Genomic DNA, 22,011 nt, shown 5'->3' with positions numbered 1-22,011 from the left:
AATCTGGTCTTGATCAAGGTGTTCAGTCAAATTTGCAACACATTCCAAAGCTGACTTTTATTTAAACAATTCTGGAAAAAGTGGTGCACACTGAGCTGAAATCTTTTTCGATGAACATGCCATTGTGGAGATTTTCCAGTTAGGTTTGCTGCATTTAATAGAGTCAGACCTGTTACAGTAGGCCTGTTGACTGGGCTCCCTAGCGTCTTATCTCAAGCCAACTGTCTCAAATTCAGATTTTAAATTGGCCAGTTACTGGCAAATTTGTGCTATAGTTAAATCCATCTTGGGCAGATGGCTATAGTAAAGTATCTCCTTTCACAACAGCATTTAGAAGCAATCCATGCCGCCGTTGCGCCTCAGCTGAATTACTATATTGCACTTTTGGTTGCAACCAGTTCTCCCTCAAGTGTCTCCAAAATGCTGCTGCTCGCCTTCTAACTGCAGCTCGTACGAGGGGGTACCGCTACGTACCTATCCGGTGACTCAGGTCGGCAGACCAGACACTACTGGTGGTATCGAGGACTATGCAGAAGGGAGGCGAAGGAGAGAAAAAAAATAGATAAAAAATAAAAATCTAGCTTTTTTTCATTGCCGGTCCCTCGTTTCCACCTTGTGTTAAACATTAGACAAGAAAAATATAAACTTTTCAAAATAAATTGAGGTGCTTAATACTACAGGTTCTTAATGGCTTGACTAAAAGCTTAACACTGAAGGTGGAAAATAGGGCTGGGCGATACCGCTGAAATATGTATCACTATTTACTGTAAGTATTTCATATGAGACAATATTGAGGAACAGGTTCGACTTCTAGCCTATTAGGACAGAGCTACCATGAGTCATTTTGTGGTGGCCCTGCTTGAACCTGCACTGGCCCTGATTTAAAAAAAAATACCGAAACCCGTATCACACCGTTTGTGAGTCTTGGCGAACCTCAGGGTTAGCTCAAACTCACAAACGTTCGCCAAACGTTCTGCAACAGTTTTGAGGTTTTTTTGAACATGTTTAACTTAAGCTCCATCAGCCGTTGCATGCCTATTACTTCTTGACAGCAGAGAAGCCACAAGAACTCCCTACATTTAAATAAGGCCGTAATTGGCCCATTTCCGATACCAGTTATCGGTATTTACCAAAATTGACAATAACTTTTTCTTTGAGAAGCAGGTTTTCTTGCAACTTATGATTGTATAATGTATAGCATTAATCACGCCTATTCTTATTCGCTACGTTAATATCTTCTTTCGGATCCTATGCGGCTTCATGCTTCACACGTCTTCGGTGGAGTGCAAGGTTTATTTTACAATGATTACCCATCCCGGTGCTTGCTTTGTGTTGAGGTCTGAAATGCTCCAATCTTCCCACGCCGTCAGTTGAATAGTTTCTCGTTTGCCTCAGACTTCGCGTGCATATGTGACGTAGGCACATTGTGCCACGTCCATTACCATGTTTGCTTTTCACTGTTAGTATGAAGCACAGAATGTGAATTTTGCTCACACATTACGATGCAAACCCGCTTATTCCGAGCCATGAATAGTTTGCTTATGTTCACATTTAAAGCTTCATACTCTCACTATGTTCTGCAATGCAAACAGGATTAAGAATATTACGTCACCATTTAATATGAACAGTATTATATAAATCATTTCTGCTGTGTCCCCAGCACGTCATGCTGGCTACAAACATCTAACGGGAGCCGCACTGACGTGTCCTTATATGCAGACTATTACCATATCTTCCGAAATGTGTTGGCAATATCTCCTGGGCCGTTTTTTTTAATGCGATAAGTCGACATTACCATTGGACTTAATTTGACTTGTAGCAATGTCTTTATTCTGGCCAGAATGTGACAACATGTTTTGATGTAAAATGTGTTCCAGGGTTATATGATGATATTATTGACTTCAAAAGTCAAGAGCTGTGTGCACATGTGCAGACTATTCCCTATATACTGTACTACATAAGCGCTACGCTATTTTGTAGCAGTGTACGAATGTGTACAGAAAAAAAAAATGAGTGCATTCAAAATTACTCACAATGTAATTAAATGTGCATTTGTCACTGCTGTTTTTTGTTGTTGTTGTTTTTTTTTTGTTTTTTTTAATCGAGAAGCAGTTGCATGCAACTCAAAACCAGGGACGCTTAAACACCATTTTAGTCATTTATGGAGGAAATTGAAAAAAAAAGTAGTCTTAATAAGCAGAGGAATCAATCAGTCCTGACACAAGGCCTTTCAAAGACTTACCATCACATTTTATATTCAATTTGAATTATGGGTCGTTCAAATCCAAAGAAAAAAAAATGAAAAGAATTTGAGATCATTCCTGCACAGAAATAATAAGTGTATGAACTGTCAATGTCCAAAATGTGTCTCAAACACAATGACAAAGAAAATGTAAAGAAAACTAATAAAGCCCTTTTGACATTTGAGCGAGCCTTAAACTTGCGAACATGAAAAGTTAATTAATACAAGTAAGGAAAGAATGTTTGTATATATACACCTTTTAGCAGCTGATAATTCGATTGTTTATTTTTTTCTTTGTACATTGAACTAAATGATGGCTGCCAGACTAAACTTTGAAGCAAGAAAACTCATTGTAAAATGCTGCTGGAAGTATGAAAACACAGCCTTGTGTTTTCGGAGGGAGTTTCAAAAAGAACCACACAAGTTACCGTCACTCAGATTAGAGATCATTTGAAGTTCACCAGAGTTCACACCACTCGTCACTTCTTTTTATGCATGTGCCTAAAAGACAAAGTCTACGCAATGAGAGCTGCAACAGTCACTGAACTGAGAGCAAGTAGTGAACATGAAAGCTCGCAAATACCAAGGGAATTGTTACGAGCTATTCCAGTGGTTCACCTTGTCGGCAGTGTCTGGACCAGAACGGACATCAGTTTGAGTACAGGCTGTGACAAAACAATAGAATTGTAAATGTTAGTAAATTCTTTTACATTCGAAATTTTAAAATTGAAATGAACACCTAGTTTATAAGTTTTTGTGAGTGTATACATTTTTCTGTGAAACCCTAAAAATACCGTATGAATAAGGGCTACACAAACTTGGAAAGACTTGCAAGATCCACTATGGATGTTGACAATAGCAATAGATAGTGATATTTAACAGGCACCTAAAGAAATTGTATTTTCAATGAGGGTAGTACATTTTTTCATGCAGTAAAATTAGCAAGCTTATTGTGTTCTTAGCGAATTAATTGTAAGTCCTATAGATAATTACGACTATTGGGTGATAGATGCATCTGACTGTTCAAAATTCAGATAAAAGCACACAATTCTAAAAGAAAATGATGGCATCTTTTTGCAATACGTATATTGCAAAGGCTATTATCGCAGTATTATTTAGAAATATTGTGCTGCCCTAAAATACAATACAACTTTATTTATATAGCGCATTTCACAACAGCTGGAGCTGTAACAAAGCACTTTCCTTATGAAGGACCCCTGAAGCTGCGCTTAGTCCTCGGTACCTCCAGCAGCATTTTGTCTGTCTGTCTTTGTGTATACGTGTATACGTGTATACGTGTATACGTGTATATGTATATATATATATATATATATATATATATATATATATATGTATATATATATATATATGCTTCTTCGTGATCTTCCACTTCCGGGTTGGTAATCACATTCCTTTCTCAGCCTGCAGCTTGTTAGTCATTCAACATTTTGCATTCTTAAAGTTAAATTTGTTGCGTAACAAACATTGGCATTGGAAACCATGCCGTTGGGTCAACAGCTCCTTCGCAGTTTTTTCACCTTTTGCAGGGGTTCTGGCCCCAATTAACCATGATTAAACGAGGGATTACTGTATTTGTAAGTGGCTTTCCAGTGCCTCAACGAGGACATTGTACAATAAACAACATTAAAAACACAATTTGTGAGATCATATCATCATCTGGCATGATGTTATACATGCAACACACACGCACACACACACCAACGCACACAGTCATAATGTAAAGTACAGTATTTAGAACAAAACTGTATAGGCAAAATTATTGGCTCACCTACATATTACACCAGCAGGAGACTTTCACAAAATAGGCAGCCATTAATATGGATTCGGTCACTCTTTGAACATCTAACTGCTCCCACTACTGTCATTAAGGGGCTTTCTGGAACAAAAGAATATAAAGTAGTTGAGTTTTCAGAGGTGATAAGACTGGCTTCGTAGATTTAGTTCTCGTTTGCTCCTAGGGTGTTGATGGTGTTTGAGAGAGGGTTCAACCAGTCAATTTATTTCACATAGGCCCGTCACGATAAAACATTTTTCGAGACAATATATTTTCCTTGAAATTATTGCAATAAACAATAGTATCACCACTGTTTTAGTTTTTTTTATGCAACTGATATAGTGAGGATGTTAGAACAAAAACAATCGAATTATATCCTTATGTAGTGCACTTAAGTAAATGTGTGACGGAATTGAGAGTAGGCATGAACATTATTTCAGTACAATATTCAAAATATTTTTGTTTACTGGTGACCTGTTTGGAATTTGTAATGAAATATTGGCACCCTGGCTCAACAACTGTTTTCCAACTGATCTAATCAATAATCACTTCAATAAAACCCCAAATGTTATAAATATGATAGAATGCACAAAGACAGATGTCTTTGTATATGATGCTAGCTCAGCGCACCAGTATTGGACTGATACAGACTCGATTCGTTACAAACTTTAAACGGATATCCGGTGCCCCTCGCCAATCTCTTTAAGTTCCTGGTGGGTATAATGAATATTTGCCAAACCAATGGTGCATAAACAAGCGATTAAATGTTACATAAAGAGCACCGCCGAGGTTAGCTGTGAGCCAATGTGCATGGCGCCCGCTAGCATTAATGCTACATGACTATTATTAGCACAACCGTACACTGCTGTGGCTCATTAATGAATGAGAAATAGAGTTGGGTGTGCCTATGAAGAACCGTTGAAGTACCTTGTTTAGTTCTTTTAGCGATTGAACGCAATTTGTTTCGCACTGCTGCGTTTGGATCCTCTTCCACCAAAAAAAAATAAATAAAAAATTGACAATTTCAGAATGAAATGTGCATCAGTGTCATGTAATCATTGCCACACAGACATTGCTCGAACACACCTACTTAGTTAATTTACCTCGTCTCAGATTACATATTGTATGTATATATGTATATATATATATATATATATATATATATATATATATATATATATATATGTAAATAAAATGAAATGCATACCTTTTACACGTATTGCTCTAGATATTTAAAAAAAAAAAGGGGGGGGGGGAATTGATCAAACAATGTGATGTTGCTCAGTTTGTGTTTCCCTTCGTCATCACACCAATTCAGTCATAGCCGACCCAGGGAAAGAACCCCGTTGCAGGAAAGAAAATAGCTGGGCATGATTGAAGCATACTTCCGCGACATAAATCTGAAGTGCCGATGGCGAGTCAACGCACGAGATGCAATTGAGCACACGTTGATTAAAGTGGCGTAGCTAGTAATTTGGATGCCCAAAAGTTTGAGGCCCCTCTGACGCTCCCTACTTTTGCTCATTTTCAACAAAATGGGAATTATGTAATATTTAGCTTTCTTTCATACCTTTAAAATTTGTTACAATGATCTGACAGCTTGGGTTACCTTACTAATATTAAGCACCAAAGACTTTCAATAGTGTTTAACATCTAACGTTAACCTATATTTTCTGGGCAAGTTAAGGTCCTTAAAATCTGTGATGATTAGCTAACAAGTGAAGCATCTCAAAACTTACAGTAATTAATTTCTGGGCAGATGGCACAGTAGGGGACTGGTTAGGACATCGGCCTTGCATGTTTCTCCCCGTGCTTGCATAGGTTTTCTCTGGGTACTCCAGTTTCCTCCCACATTGCATGCATGGTTGGTTGATTGGATGCTCTAAATTGTCCCTTGGTATGGTTGTGTGTATGGATCGTTGTCCGGCTTTGTGTGCCCTGCCATTGGCTGGCAACCAGTTCTTCCCAACACGCCCACGACCCTCGTGAGGATAAGTGACTTGGGCAATGGATGGATGGATGATTTCTGGACAACTCGAGTCAACTTGGACTGATTTACAACATAAAATGTGACATAAAAGCCTTTATCTTTTACCAGTTGTTAGAAACTTCAGCAAGATTCGATTCAATGATATCCAATTCTGTTATATAGACGGCTTGAAATTTTTTGTAACATACTGTCCCTATATATCAGGTTACTTATGATCAGGGTTTGGACAGGGGTGATACTGGTTTGGTCACCGTGAGAATATCTGCTGTTGTTCATCGTGGTCCAAAGAAGGCTCAGGAAATTTCTGTGCATGCCATTGCGTATTAATGAAACAAAACAAAACTTTTTTTTTTTTTCAATAAAAACTAAATCTAAAAACCAAGACAAGAGTTTATTTTACCTTCTTCTACAATAAAAAAAAGTCTTGGTGCCCAAGAAGATTGAAAATGTTTACAAGCTTTTCTTTTTGTATTTATAGATAGTTTCATGGTATTAGTGCAACTTTATATAGTGTGTAGTTTTTGGTTCCATTTTAAAAGACACTAAACTTTTATAGCTAAAAATGTGAAGTCCACAGTATCGCCTTCAATTTAAGTTGCACCATCATTTGTAAACTTGCCAGGAATGCTGATACTGCAGTTGCAACTGCAAATTTCAATCCAAGTTGAACGTACTATCATCTTAATTGTCTTTATTAATTTGTACACATTTTAAGGAGTAAGGGACATAAAACAAAAGTTCACCTAAAAGCTTTTTAAGGAACGTGCAAGTCAAAATGATAAGATTCCAATGATTACTTTGTTAGAAATTTAACCAAAAGGCCGTGAAAAAGATGTGGAAAACAATTTTTTTTTTTTTTTTTTTTGCGAGCCGGGAACATCCACTGGGCACCCGGCTAGTTTGACCAGGTGCACGCGTGACATCACTGGCTCAATGTGGCCGTCGTCAGACAAACACAAGTCGCATATAAGTACAGGACATGATTGCAGTCCGATTCTGTCTTCTGCCATCTAGTTAAATTGAAAAGAAATACCGAGAGAGTACCTTCGAAACAGATTTTATTGATTGTCATTGTCCCCAGGAGTTTGTGGTTCATTTGTTGATTATTCACAAGTACAGTATACTATACTTCTTGGCGGGAGTATTTTTTTTGTTAATGAAGTAGTCTGTTGCATTACATACATGCATATTATTTGATTGTAAGCATAAATGATAATAGAAAACTAGGAATGGGTTAAAATGTCTCTGTGTGAAAATGAAAACTGAAATACAATTTCTAAAAATTTTTATTGCCTTTTCAGAGCATCTAATGATGCAGAAAAATGTTATGGCAACAAATAATAACGTCTTATACAATTTAGTACTCATAATTTTGTCAAGTAATTTTATTTGTATGTTGCTATTTGATTTATTTTGGCGCGGCTTTGTTCCATTACTCTCTGCGTCTCGTTCATTAAATCCCTGGAGTCAGACGGTCCAGCTGAGGGCATGTACTCATCATCAAGTCTCATCCATGGCTGTCAGCACTACATGTCCGTTCCATCTCTGACTTTTCTCTGAAAATGTGATTACTTGGAAAAACATTTATCATGAAAAGTACATTTTTTTAGATGATGTTAACTTAGATAATATCCAACTATGTAATTAAATTACTAAAATAACTAAATGATGACCTTGAATAGAAAAAAATAGGTGCCTCCTGCCATTTAATTTTTGAAAATTACATGTATGTGACAAATTTGAAAAAAAGGTGGAGGGCTAAATATTTTCCTCAAATCCGTTAAAACCTTCAATACAGAAATATTGACAGTTAATGAAAACAGTTAGGAACACTTCAGTTTTATAAACTGGTACGTTTCCATTGACTGTCAGACAGTAGCCTATATTATTTTACATCAGCAGTTATTTGCGACATGTATACTTTCTCTCTTGGATGATGGTGGCTATAAGTCGACGACTGTTCTAAGTCGGTGTGTTAGTACATTTTAGTTGTTACCTTTTCGACCCATGCAGCTCACAGCAGGTGCAATTCCGTCTACATCTTTTGTGTGTGAAACAACCTCTTTGGAGAACCAAAACGGGTTCATGCTGTCCCGTTGGCTCAAACTAAAGCCAACAAGGCGGTGGTGGCATTGGTGAAACAAAAAAAATAAATAATTGAATCATTGGAAAAACCATGAAGAGCACACTTCACAGCCAGCAAGTCAGAGATATTAACTCGATTACGTCATATTCTCTGTCTTCACGATTTCACCGTGGCTGGCCCCACCCGGAAGGTTTCAAAGCATAACACTAAATCCATTAAATACTCAGTTAACGTGCATCAATTCGAGAAACCGTGAGATAAGGATAATTTATTGTTCAATATGGCATATTAAAATTTGTAAAAAAAATTTTTAAAAAAGTCTCATGCACTTTAAAGAATTCAAGCTGTTAACCAATGAAGGTTACATGAGACAAGATATGAAGCCCATGACATGTCAAATGTTTAAGATTCAGTGAGATTTTATAATGAAAAAAAAAAAAACAACACCTACCAAAAAAGTAACACAGTACACATTCAAACGGTTATTTATTCAGCCCATATTTTATGAATATTTACGAGCAAGTATAAAAATGCAGTTTTGCATTGGAAAAAATCTAATTAAACATACCCATATGTTTGATGTACAAAGTAAAGTTCTAGCACACTTGAATCTGGTATGGAGATTTATGTCAGCAAGGCCTCAGACAACCACAGCACATTAACTGTCCATATGGAATACAATGAAGCCTTCACCCTGCTCACTCAGGGGCATTTTCTGCATCGCCGTGAACAGCTGGAATAAGAAGCATGTGCCTCCTCCTTAACAGGAGACATTCACTTTGATGTGCAAAAGGGAAGGCAGAGGGGGCAGAAAGCTTCTACTGCATTTCATGCCTCTCACTTCAAATGGTTTACCCCCGTTTTCTTATAAACAAACCACTCAACGCATTCAAAGTTCACTTGAGAGTTGTGCCAATGCTGGAGTGGTACACGTACCTTGTGTTTTCTGGTGCATCGTCTGGTACAAAAAAAGCAAATATAAATTTACCAATAGCAATACCAATACTTAGCACTCAAAAAGTATCCCGATACTTCAGACCAACACAACAAGATAAATTTACTTCCAGGTGGAAGCAATGTCAGGTCTCTATGGAGGGGGGCACATAAAAATGTGCGTGTGGTTCTCAGATGAGCACCAGAGGTTGTTGTGGGGGGCTCTTTTTTTCCCCCACCCCACCTACCTCATGAATGAACATCAAGATTTAAAGCATATCTGGGCAAACTAAGGTCCGGCGGCCACATTCTCTGCAGTCTTGAGCAAGTCAAACTAAAACGTCAAGTATGCGCTACTTTTATTTTGATGTGCATGTGCGACAACAGTGCAAGCGGACAAGACTAGGTTTTGGTGTTACTAATTAAAATATATTGTGGCTGTAATCAGTGATTTCTCAGACCATTCTATAGCAACTAATTTTAAACATATGAACAGCCCCAACACCAACTGTGGTTTTCATGTTCGGGGCAATCATAATTCCTGCACAGTGGAGGGAAGAGAGGAATTTGTCCTTGTATCGATTTGGTGGTCATAAGAACAGCTAATACTGTGGTGGTTTGTGCCATTATGTCCCATTTTAAAAATATGAGAAAAATGGACACTGTAGATATATTTTACGGTGATTCAATGTTATGATGTCAAGATGTCATTTTGAGGTGGCCGACTTATTTTTTTCACCAGTTTTCTTTAGAATTCTCTAATTACAACAAGCTATACCAGGGCGACACAAGTGGCAATACAATTTATCGCTTTACGTGAAAAAAAAATACGACGCCTGTATTGTTATATATATATATATATATATATATATATATATGTTAAAATTAGTGCTGTCAAGTGAATTTTTTAACTAATTAATCACAAAAAAAATCCATTATTAATTGTGATTAATCAGATTTTAACCACTATTTTTTGTGAACAGATATTTACTTGAATAATGTCTTGAAATTGATGCAAAAAGCACCAAATATGAAGTATATTTAATTCAAAGAGTCCTAATACTGTCTTTGATTGTTGAATACGATCGAGACATCTTTATAGGCATTTGTCAGCGTTAAAACCTTCAATACAGAAATATTGACAGTTAATGAAAACAGTTTGGTACACTTCAATATTATATAAAGTGGTACATTTTCATTGACTGTCAGACAGTTGCTTCTATTAATTTTGCATCGAATTTTATCGGGAAGGGCCGGCATCAGAAAAGGCGCGATCCCCCAAGAGGCGGCGCTTAGTCCTCGGCACCTACAGCAGCATGTGGTCCGCAGGCTTGAGGCAGCGGGCAGGTGTGTAGGGGAGGAGGAGCTCGGAGAAGGACGCTAGGGCGAGACCATTTAAAGATTTAAAGACAAACAGAAGAATCTTAAAATAAACTCTAAAGTGCACTGGGAGCCAGTGAAGTGAGGCCTAGATTGTGGTTATGTGATCCGTCTTCTGAGCTTCAGTTAAAAGACGAGCAGCAGCATTTTAGACTAGTTGGAGATGCTTCATGGTGGACTGGCTGACCCCAAAGTAAACTGCATTACAGAGATCTAGCCGAGATGTAACTAAGGCATGGATTATTGTTTCTAAGTGATGCTGGTAAAGATAGAAAGATTTGGGTAACAGATTGCCACCGGAAACAACTTGGGTAGTTTTTAAATCTGATTATTAAACATGTTTACTGCCAAATTCACCATGTTTCAGTATTTATCAACACTAAGAGTGTGCCACTCATATAAACGTTAGTATGGAAAACACACATACAGACACACAGAGACAGCGACAGAGAGCATAAATAGTGTTTACTGTGAATGTTTGCCGGGAATCCTTTCAACTTAGTCGTTTTGTATAGCCAGGCACCAGACCTCGATGTAAGCTAGATAGTGCTGCCGCGGCGCCATAATAAAACTCCAATTATCAAACAATACTACTGCCGACTACTATTTTATTTAAGTTGGCACACTTGACAGATAATTGATGGTCAAGTTAGAATGCACTTGACTTTTCCTTAACTGGTCGCACTGGTAGGACAGGTCAAACGTTGTGATGGCAACGTGCCACATAAGGTGATGTAACACTAGCACAAACTGTGTCATAGAATTGCCATGTATGATAATGTGATGAATTCTAATGAAAAATGTGCTGGGGTTTCGTCCCAGGTAAATTCCACCAAATTGAAAGAAATTCAACCACGAGAGTTCACCAGACCCAAATTTGATGTGAATCAATTTAGTTTCACCTAGAAATTACGCTTGCTTATAAACCACATACAAAACAATTTGTTCTTGAGGAGGAGTGGTCGTAAATTTGAAACACTCTTTAAGGAGACAGGATAAGGAAAATGTAAAATTAACTTTTTAATTAAGTATTGATGGGTCAATTGCCAATAGCCATTGGTAGTAACTGGTGGTCAAGGCGATAGAGCGATGTCAGGCGTTTGGAGATGGGCAACTTCAAATTATTCTCTGCAAAATGTATGATTCACTGCGCTCGGGCGGCAACCTCGCTCCCAGTACTAAATCACATCACATGCGGCCACACCGAGAGTTGAACGACAACCAGCGAGTTTACAAAATGCTGCCTGGTTACAGCTGAGCCAGGGGTTCTCTCGTCATGAAGCTACAACATAAGACACCGGGCCAAGTAACGCGCTATGGCAAGTTGAGGAAAGATAAGTAAGCAACTGTATAACCACGTATTAACGAGGAGAAGCAGTGGATGATCAACAACCTCTTCATTGCGAAAATTAACGGTTACTGTCAGCCATTGTCGTGCCCCCCCCCCCCCCCCCCCAAAAAAAGAAAAAGAAATCCAGCTAGTGTTTTCCTCAACTGTCAGCCTTTATTGCTCTTCACACTCAATTGTGCTCCTCTTCCTCTCTTTCCACCCACCAATTAATTAAGCCGCTCAAAAATCAGTCACCTTCACGGCCTCCCGGTCACAATCAGTTGTCATGTTACAATTCATAAAACTTTAATCAACTTCATTTACTTTAAAGAACTGCAGCGGCAAATATAATAATACAGGTTCGTATTTTTAACCATCCAGTGCTAGCCATTTTCTTTTGCGCAAATTCTGTTCAGGGTGACGGGGCTTTGGAGTAGGGCTGGGCGATTAACCGAAAATTTACCGTTACTGAAATTTATTAGAATGACCGACATCATTTTGCCCATGTCGGTAAATTCGGTGTCTAAAAAAAAAAAATGAAAAAGGAAAGTCTTTTCTGTCTGCGGCAATGTTCATGCCTCTTTAAGTCTACTCCAGCGCATGTAGTCACGTGACTCAGGCGCTGTAGAAGAATGTAAACACAAGACGCGTTCGTAGCTGGCGATTCAAATTCAGAAGCGGCTGACACGGCTAAAGACGAAGTAACGTTAGTTGAAATTGGTCTTGTCGCGCTTGTCCCAAAAAGAAATTCGACATCTGTCGTTTGGAAATGTTTTGGGTTCCATAAAGACGATGTTTGCGCAAAAGAACATGAACTACAAAGTGCGTCGTAAGCACCTGAAACAGCGCGTCCAACCTTTTCTTTTTCACCACCCACAACACAACCATGCTGTTGACTTGGAGCTTGTGCTAAAAGTTCAAAGTGAGAAGCAAGGTTGGACAAGTGACAACAGCCCACTAACGGAGGCGAAACCATACGAGAGAACGTCTCAGTGGTGGACGGGATAGCCTAGCACATAGCTAAAGATAGAGCTCCTGAAGTTACAGTGGAGCGCACAGGATTTAAACGCCTCAGGAACGTAGCCGACAAGAGGTACGAAAATATTTGCCGCAAACAGCACTTCCCGATATGGACAACATCGGGACGGGAGCGGAGACATGTCGAGCATTTTGCATCCACATCCGACTTGTGGTCGAGTCGCAACATGCATCCCTGTTTGAGCCTGAAATGTGCAGTACATAGACGACAAGTGGCGACTGCGCACCGGAGTACTCGAGACGGCACATTTTACTGATGAAGCACACGCGTTTGTTTGGCACTGGCATTCCATTGATTTTTTTTTTTTTCATTTTATTTAGCATTTTGTTTACAGGCGACTAGTGCCTTTGCACATGGCATTATTTATATTGTTTACAAGATACCTTTACACAAATCTAAGCATTTGCAAATGGCATTACACCATCTCGGCACAATATATTTGCAGGAAAAGATTTTGTGAGAGGTACCCTTTTTTTCCTGTTCTTTGTGACATTGTTCAAGTCATGCAAAGCAAGCTATTTTGAATGTTTATTCAAATGATTTTTGTACTTCTATTTTTCATTGAAAGTAATGTGTACCAGTTGGTCAATAAAAAAAAGCAGTTAATATGCATTTTCTGCATTTATTTTGATTTTGGTCCTCAGGGGGAATTTATCGTGCATTTATCGTTATCGAGGTAAAATTGCCCAATTTATCGCGATATTGATTTTAGGTCATATCGCCCAGCCCTACTTTGGAGCATATCCCAGCTGACTTCAGGCAAAAGGTAGTTTACACCCTGAACTGGTCTGCAGTCAGTCCTTGGACACGTTCACTCTCACATTCCCACTGTCACTGAGTGGAACTCAGACTGCCGGCAACAAAGTCTCAGGAATGCACCACTGCATCATCAGTGAGCTATTTTTAATAACATATAATAATATATAAATGAAATGAAAATATGTTTTTATCATTACATGTAATGATATTGCCAAGTAGCCGTATTCGGTATTGGTGGGTACTCAAATGAAAGTACAAGTGCTGCACTGGTACTCAGACTACCTTTTGTTTCCGGTAATTGAATCGGCTGACTAATCAGTCTCAATTGTCATGAATTACAACATATTAATTAGCCTCTTTTAACTGCCCTGTTAAAAATCAGGCAGAGCAGATTAGGTTCAAGATTGCTACTTCTATCGTGTTTTGACTCCAAATCAGAATTTTACTTGAAAAACAGAGTTCAAAGCAAACCTGAGCCCCAATAAAGACAGTTAGAACGGCAAAAACATGTTGACTGCATGCAGAAACCTTGCCACCAAGCTGTCAAAAATTCAATAAACGTTCCATTTACTAATCTGTGAAGACTATTCAAAGTGACACAATTTGACAACTGTGGACAACATCTTTGTTTTTAGACTAATTACAGTATGTGATAAGGAGTGTACTGTGCCTTACATGACTTTTAATATGTTTTTCAAATGAAAATCCAGGAAACAAACAAGAACAAACAATTGACGTTTGCTATGAAAATAATACAGAGACATTTTTTTTTCCTTGTAAGTCAACTGCCATTAAATTGAGTGTGTTATGAGCACTACTTGGGAGCTTGAAATTACATGTTTTGTGGGTTTTAGAGTGTTTACAAGAACTTTCAATTTTACCTCCATTTTGCTAAGATACCTTGTTTTCTCTGATTTGCTTAAGAATGTCATGACCTGTTATGTTTATAAATGCTTGTCGGTGCCGTGTCTTTGCTTGTGTGTAACACTGAGTTGCCTTGTGTGTGAAAAGGACAGTATAAATAAAGCTGCCTTGCCTTGCCTAAACACTTCAAGAAAGAATAAAAATTATGAGCCTCAACATAAATAAGCAGACTCAATCCCTGCGAGGAATATAGCGTCAACAAAGAAGCTGTTATGAAAAGAAAGGAGAAAGCATATTCTCCAGAAGACGTAGGGTAATTGAAGCCAAACTGCCAAACTAAAGTGTATATTATAAGCAGGCCAAGGATCAAATTTTTCCAGTGAATTGACCTTATTTCTGTTAGTAACTTCCAGCAACACACAAAAAAAACATGGCACAGAGACAAGGTAATACTGTGAGGTAAGCAAGGCATTATGTCAATATAGTGAAAAGATCAACTGCATTTACACAGCTTGGATCAAGTGACATTTTTGTTGCACTCAGGTTAGCACAATTGAGATACGCATAATTGAAGCGTTAAAGCGAAAATAGCATTGATCAGGTCTTGCACCCGGAAATCTGATATGTATCGAATGCAATATGTGAAGAAATTCCCAGATGACATACCTTGTCAATGAGTTTGACGTCGTTGAAATACAGAGAAAGCGGGAATATTACCACAAAGAAAGAGCTTGAGATGTACCTTCAGTGAGTGCCGGAGGTCGGAATGCAATATGTGGAGTAATAACTTTAACACAAAATTAAAATAAGTTGCTTTACATTTCTGCATCATCTTCGTTTTGTGGTTTTGGGTTTAACATATCATTGGCTCACATCATTTCAGTTTACTGTCATGATTTTGTTTTGGCTCGTTTTCCAGAGTATTCCTCGTTTACTTTTTATGCAGCATTTGCGTCCACCCATTGTCTTGCCAGCTCCCTTTGTGCCAACCAATCAGCCAGTGTTTTGTCCAGGTGGGACTCGGTGCTTGTTTATATTAAGTTTCCTGATTTTCGTTCAGTCATTGTCCGACCAATGTCGCCCGTAGCAGTGAGTGTGTTCTTTAATCTGTGCTTTATTAGGAATTGAAGGCGATTCGCCTGAACTCATGCCAATCATGTCTGCTTCCATTTTATTTGGTCAACCTTATGTTTGTACACCACCTCTTGAAAGATCCCACACGATTCGTGACCCTTTTTTTTTGTTTTGTTTTTTTTTTGTTTTTTGTTTTACTGTTTGATTACTGCTGTACTTTCAGCCAATGGTGTACTTAAACATTGACCAATGATGTGTTTTTTTTGCCATTACAGTATTCTTATTACAGTACTTCTATCACTGCAGTATTTCTACCATTGCAGGACGTTCACTATTACAGTACTTGTATCATTGCAGTATTTCCTATCATTGCGGTACTCTTACTATTACAGTACTTGTATCATTGCAGTATTTTTCTATCGTTGCAGTACTTTTACTATTACAGTACTTTTACCATTGCAGTATATTTTATCATTGCAGTACTTTTTACCATTACAGTACTTTTAGCATTGCAGTATTTTTCTATCCTTGCAGTACTTTTACTATTACAGTACTTTTACCATTGCAGTATATTTTATCATTGCAGTACTTTTTACCATTACAGTATTTTCTATCATTGCAGTACTTTTCTATCATTTCAGTACTCTTACCATTACAGTACTTTTATCATTGCAATATTTTTATCATTGCAGTATTTTCAATCATTCAGTAGTTTTTATCATTACAGCGTTTCCCCCTCTGTATAATGGACAGGCATTAGGAGTGTTTCCTTGCACTTAGATACGTTTATACTGTGTATATTTGCATGCTTTTTATGAATGTCTGCTGCTAATGTTGTACATTAACGGCTACATTACGCCGCCGACTCTGTGTGATCTATATCTTTGCTGCTGTAACACCTCAAATTTCCCCATTGTGGCACTAATAAAGGACATCTTTATCTTTATCTTTAGCATCCCTTTCCAAAGGAGGCCTGTAGGGTAATATCTACAGAGTCGGGATGGGCAACTAAAATATTGGAGAGGGCCACCGTTTTTGCAACAGTGCTACTGGGAGGCAACATATGAGCACACACTTCTGAATCCAATGTATGACAAAGATGCTATTTTAAATATGGGCAGGACATTTTTCAATTCATGAATAAAAGATAAGCTATCCTAACCCAACAAAAAAAAAAGAGTTTGAAGCAAACAAGAAAAAAATAAAGACAATGCTTTCTTCCAGTGTAAAGGGCCGTCTTGCATGAAAATTACCATTCAAGGGCGGCATAAAAATGAACAAAAAACCATGTCTATGTGTGCCCTGCAATTGTCAGGCAACCAGTTCAGAGTGTATCCCGCCTACAGCCTAATGTCATCTGGGACAGGCTGCAGCACTCCTGCTACCCCACATGTGGGTAATGCAGTTCACATGAAGAATGGATGGGTGGCTCCTTTGATTGGTAGTTAGTTTAGTTTCATTTAAGTCGGTTTAGTTTAGCATGGAAACATGTATAAGTGCCACAAAATACACCACTATATTGATATACCACATTTTCATGACCACAGGGAACACCGTATTAGGTTGCGTGTGCTTTTATTGTATGACGCAAATACAACAGGCTTAACATAACATTGTTAGCCGCTACATAAAGACATGCCTAGGTTCACGTAATACTGGGGGAGGGATCTCACTAATCATCGAACTGCTTCCAGTCACGGTTTTAAATCAAAACTAAAATTATCACCCAACATCAACAGAACAAAGACCTAGAAAACAATGAAACAACCGAAAAAAGGAAGAAATACAATTAACACAAAAAATGCATCTCTCATGCCATCCATATCCCAAAAAGAAATAAAATTAACACAAAACATGCATTAAGAGATGAAAAGCATTCTGGGAGTCGATTCAGCTTCAACCAATCAGAGGACTGGTTGGAGAGATAGAGAGTTGTGAGTAGTGCGCTTTGGGGAGTGTGTTTTTTTTTTCCCTCTCTTTTTTTCCCTCCCTCAGAGTCTGTCGTGTAACCTGTGATGTTTCTTGCTTGCCATAACATTAATAATAAGACAGTCTGCGACATCGTGGACAGCTGCCCTTTTAGCCAGCTTTCTCCCACACGTATTGACTGATCGGTTGTCAACCCACTGTCTCACACCGTCACCAACAGGAGTGTTCTCGATACTGTGCGTCTCCCAGTCAATTCTGCAGGGCTGTGTAGTCTTGGACTTTACCAAAAGGGGGTGCTAACATGCTCTGTAAATTGCTCTTTGTTGGTCAGATGAGTTGCTCAATAGAGTAACGTGTTCAGGTCTAAGGTCTCAGTCTGTACACAAGACACTCTGTATTATAGGCTGCCCTGTCAATTTGGGGTGGGGGGGGATTTTGGACTTTAAAGTGTGCCTTATGGTCGCGGAAATACAGTATTTCAGCTTTATAGCAATATATTCAACATTTGGATAGGTCCATGTTGAGTTCACCAACGTAAGGTGCACACTGACATGTTGTTCCAAAGGGTGGGCACAAGGACAGGCATGCACACACGCATGCATGTGCAGAGAACATTTCAACAAAGAGGAAATGTTTACAGTTGGACACCACGCAGGGGACATTAGAAACCAACGCTACGCTGAGTATTTATGGGAGATGTTATGAACAGTCTGAAGGAGGATCTGTGTGTCCTCTCAAACCTTCGCCATTCCCGGCGCAGGCTTGTTGGTCGTAATCTCCAATACAATTGGAGTTTGCACTGGTAAATTAAGACACTGGGACACGGGACCATAGTAGCACTCTGGTCATGCGCACAAGGTAGGAGGACATTATTTCCAGCATTGTCCATGTATGTGTAGCTTGTGAATGAGCACCATATCTGCTCAACTTCCTGATCCACTTGTTCTCCAAACAGTATGTTGTGCCATTAAAAAAAAACATCTGGCGCTGCACATTCACATGAAATGTGGAATCTCACTCACAAGATTTTTTTATAGTATTGGCTGGAAACAATATGACTTCATTCTTTCAGGACTAACACTATTAATGAATTCCATCTAGTACAGCTGGGTGTGTAAAACAGGAATATGCAAGAACTTATTTTTCACAAAAATCAAGTAGTGCTTAAGGTACTATGCCCTGTATAAAATTCCAAATCCGCAAAAAAAAAAAAAAAAAAAAAAGAGAGTAAGTCCTCAATTTCCGAGGGTTCCAATCCTACACTGGCAATATAACCTGAATTACCATGTAGGTCGGAATCAACTCTTTAATACTCCCTAAATCTCAAAATAAATATCCAAATGCACGTTTTATACTTCATATTAATAAAATAAAAAGTAAATTTAAAAAAGATACTGTACTTACCAACACTGCTGAGAAGGGACCATCATGTGAAACAGGTTTTTGTACAACCAATCACATTACATTACAAATGTGACCTTGCATATGCATCCCCAGTGAGTCGCAAGTGCAGAAGAGACTTTGTCACTGATAATGTAGAATTTACGGAAGTAAATGTGGTCCAGTACATTTCTACAGAGGAGCGATACAATAGGAAGTAGAAAAACAATATCTGGCGGCAAAAATGAGGTAAGACTTTTCGTCTCATTTCGTTGAGACGTCACGTGATTGCAGTACGTAAAAAATTAGTGGCTGAATTATTACGATCACCATAAACATCTAGTTTATGTTTCATGCTTCAAATGGGATTATGTCAAATACTGTTACTCAAAACTTCCCAGCTCCCTCACTCCGCCTTTGCCTGCGCGGAGCGCAAATTGGGCTCCGGATGACATCAATGACTGATACACGAGACCTGGCCGTTTGCCTGAGGTTTCGTTCCAAAAAAAAAAAAATCCAATACGTGTCCAAACTAGGACCACATGTGCAAGTGGGCCAAGTTGGATTTTGAAAAATTGTAATTGAGTGGTTCAGACCAAAATTAATTAATATCTAGATCACATTTTCCTGCAGTGTGAAATAAAAATGTAGGACAATGTATAGCCGTCGTAAAGGCGAAACGTCACAGGTGGAGTACATCGTGACCTGAGGACTTCCTGTATTCGACATAATCGACTTATAGTATAGGACACCCTGTGTAAGGACAACTAAAGACATGTCTGTCATCTAGGGATTATTGGTGATATTACAATTTAAAACTACAGTTGACCCCAGCATATGCGCAGCTCACCACCTGATGATTCGCATACTTGTGGATTATTGTCTCCCCCAATGTTTTTTCATATTTTTATTTTTTTTCCCGTTTTCATGGGAAACATATTGAATGTTTTTCTGCTTTTTGGGAAGAATTTCTTGGAGTTCTAAAACATTTTAATTATTTTTCTTTTTTTTAATTAGCGGTGAGTGGCGTGAAATAAATTAAGGGGGCACTCAGAGCGCGGCCCGTGGGCTGCTAGTTGCATATCCTTGTTGCGTGGTTCTAAGTGCATTACTTAAAACAGGTATCAAACTCAAGGCCCATGGGCCAGAACTGGCCCATACCCTCATTTTATGTGGCCTGCAAAGGGCAAATCATGTGTGTCAACTCCCTGTTTCTTGCACATTTTCTTCAGTTTTAACAACATTCAGATATGAGCATTGCTATTTATTTGTTACCAATCCTCTCCTTTTAAAATAAATTTTAGAATTGTTGAACACACAATTACTAATTGGTTTCTGATTTCAAAACTTGCTTTCCATCAATATGTTTTGTGTGTGTGATAATGTAAGGTGATCATACATTTATATGGGTTCACAGTGATAACGGCCTTCTCTGGGAAACCATAACTACGATCTCAGGGGAAACCATAACTACGACGTGGAGGGTCCACAAAAATGAGTTTGACACTCCTGACTTAATAGGTTCCGATCATTTGTTTACATTAATGCACAGATGCCGACGAGAAGCAACATTGAAATCAGAAATATATTCATAGTGAGATACTGTATGTCACGATACAACAGAGCATATAGGACAGGAGAAGACGTACAAAGCACACGCGTAAACACTACCTGGGTGTGTTTGGGCAATTACAATGAGATCAAAACAATCGACAATGAAGCACTGCAAAAAGAAATCGCGATTTGGGGAAAACTACAGAAAAACTGACTCTGAGCGATATTGACGGAGGCATCCGTCACCTCGTGGAGGTGCGTTACTGGGCAAAAGAGACTGCCAAGTGAAATCCATATCAAAATTTAACTGCCACACTACAACACACCCTTTGCAAATGGACACGTACTGTATACTTGCTTGTAGGCATAAACCATGACGATAAAGGGGAGTGCGTAAAAATGCGCACAGTCACCACAACGGCGCAACTTGGTTAGTGATTATTACTAATTACGCACAACTCACCTAGGTTGTGAACGCAGGTCCTTCCAGTGCGCGTCCTGATTTGTGTCCTGAAGTGATGGAGTGGAAAAGCGGGTAAAGCAAGAGGAACTATGAGACGGCAGCCAAACGCCACCGACTCGTCTTCGTCTTCGCTGTTTTCCGCGTATGTCCTCCTCCTTTCTCTGCCCCACTCACTTGCCTCGTCCCCCCCGGGACAAATTAAACCCCAGTTGTACACATCCAGTCATTGTCAACACGTGCAAAGCGCACATATAAGGAAAAACACGTGGAGTTCGTGGAAATTCTCGCTGCCCGGCGACTTATTCTTTTGGCTGTATAATCCGCAATCGGAAGCTGAACAAGTTCAAATGCTGACAAAGTTTGCTTCGGTGGAGCAGTGGATAAATAATCCAGGGAAGTAAATGTTGCCGCACTTTGCTCTTCGGACCAATTCTGCTCCTTGCTGAGGCATTACAGCGCACCTGCTCATAATGCGGATCACTTAGTCACTAACTGCTCTCTCGTCTTCTTGCTTAATTTTCCCTTTTTTGCCATTGTTCATTCTCCTGTCAACTAAGGATATATTTTTTACTGAGTCGTCATTAAGCGTCAATTCCTGTGATGTTGCTCAAAAAGCGCCTCTTTACGCCACAGTTCTTGTTCTCTCTGTCTCTCTCTCGCTCCTATTTCTCCCTGCAATAATAGTCCATCCTGCTGGTGTGAAGCCACACCCCCTGCAACCGATGATTGGTTAGAAATTGCATACAAGGGAGGAGAGGATGGGGATAGGAAAGAGGTAACAGCAGCAGTGAAGGAGAATAGACAGGGAAGGATGGAAAGAGAAGTAGATGAGATGGGGGGAGGAAGATGAGAAAGTGGAGTGAAAGATGAAGGCCAGTGTGCCAGAAAAAAGAAGGATAAAGCAGCCTGAGACAGAGCCGGGTGTGTATGGAGGCAGGCCAGGCCGTGCACTGAGCTTGATGTGTTTGAGCCCAAAGGGACAGGCTGGCTAATGAAAGAGAAAACACTTCCCCCTTTTTTTTGTCTAGCCTCTCACGGTGCTTTAGCCAAATATGTCTAATGCAGACGTACTTTGACTCAAGGCAAAACTGAATTCTTACTGACAATGTCCTCTATGACTGAGCAGAGGCATCACTTCTGTCTGCCTGGCCTCTTCTCTTTATAAAATCTGGTTTCTGTCAGCTAAGCAGCGT

At 39.0% G+C, this 22,011-nt stretch overlaps 1 protein-coding gene across 1 annotated transcript in view; it reads right to left on the bottom strand.

Moving 5' to 3' along the window:
* brinp2 (BMP/retinoic acid inducible neural specific 2) overlaps window positions 1–21,497 on the bottom strand; it is a 194,799-nt gene extending 173,302 nt beyond the window's left edge. Inside the window, exon 1 of the mRNA XM_088311154.1 lies at window positions 20,819–21,497. The gene's annotated coding sequence lies outside the window, so the exon portion shown is untranslated. The remainder of the gene's footprint in view (window positions 1–20,818) is intronic.
* Window positions 21,498–22,011: the final 514 nt, after the last annotated feature.

The sequence above is a fragment of the Idiotropiscis lumnitzeri genome, chromosome 12 (genome assembly GCF_059441095.1).
Source record: "Idiotropiscis lumnitzeri isolate Australia: NSW breed Sydney's pygmy pipehorse chromosome 12, RoL_Ilum_1.0, whole genome shotgun sequence".
Lineage (NCBI taxonomy): Eukaryota > Metazoa > Chordata > Actinopteri > Syngnathiformes > Syngnathidae > Idiotropiscis > Idiotropiscis lumnitzeri.
Note: the sequence above shows the minus strand (reverse complement) of the source record. Positions and strands in the feature narration are given on the sequence as shown.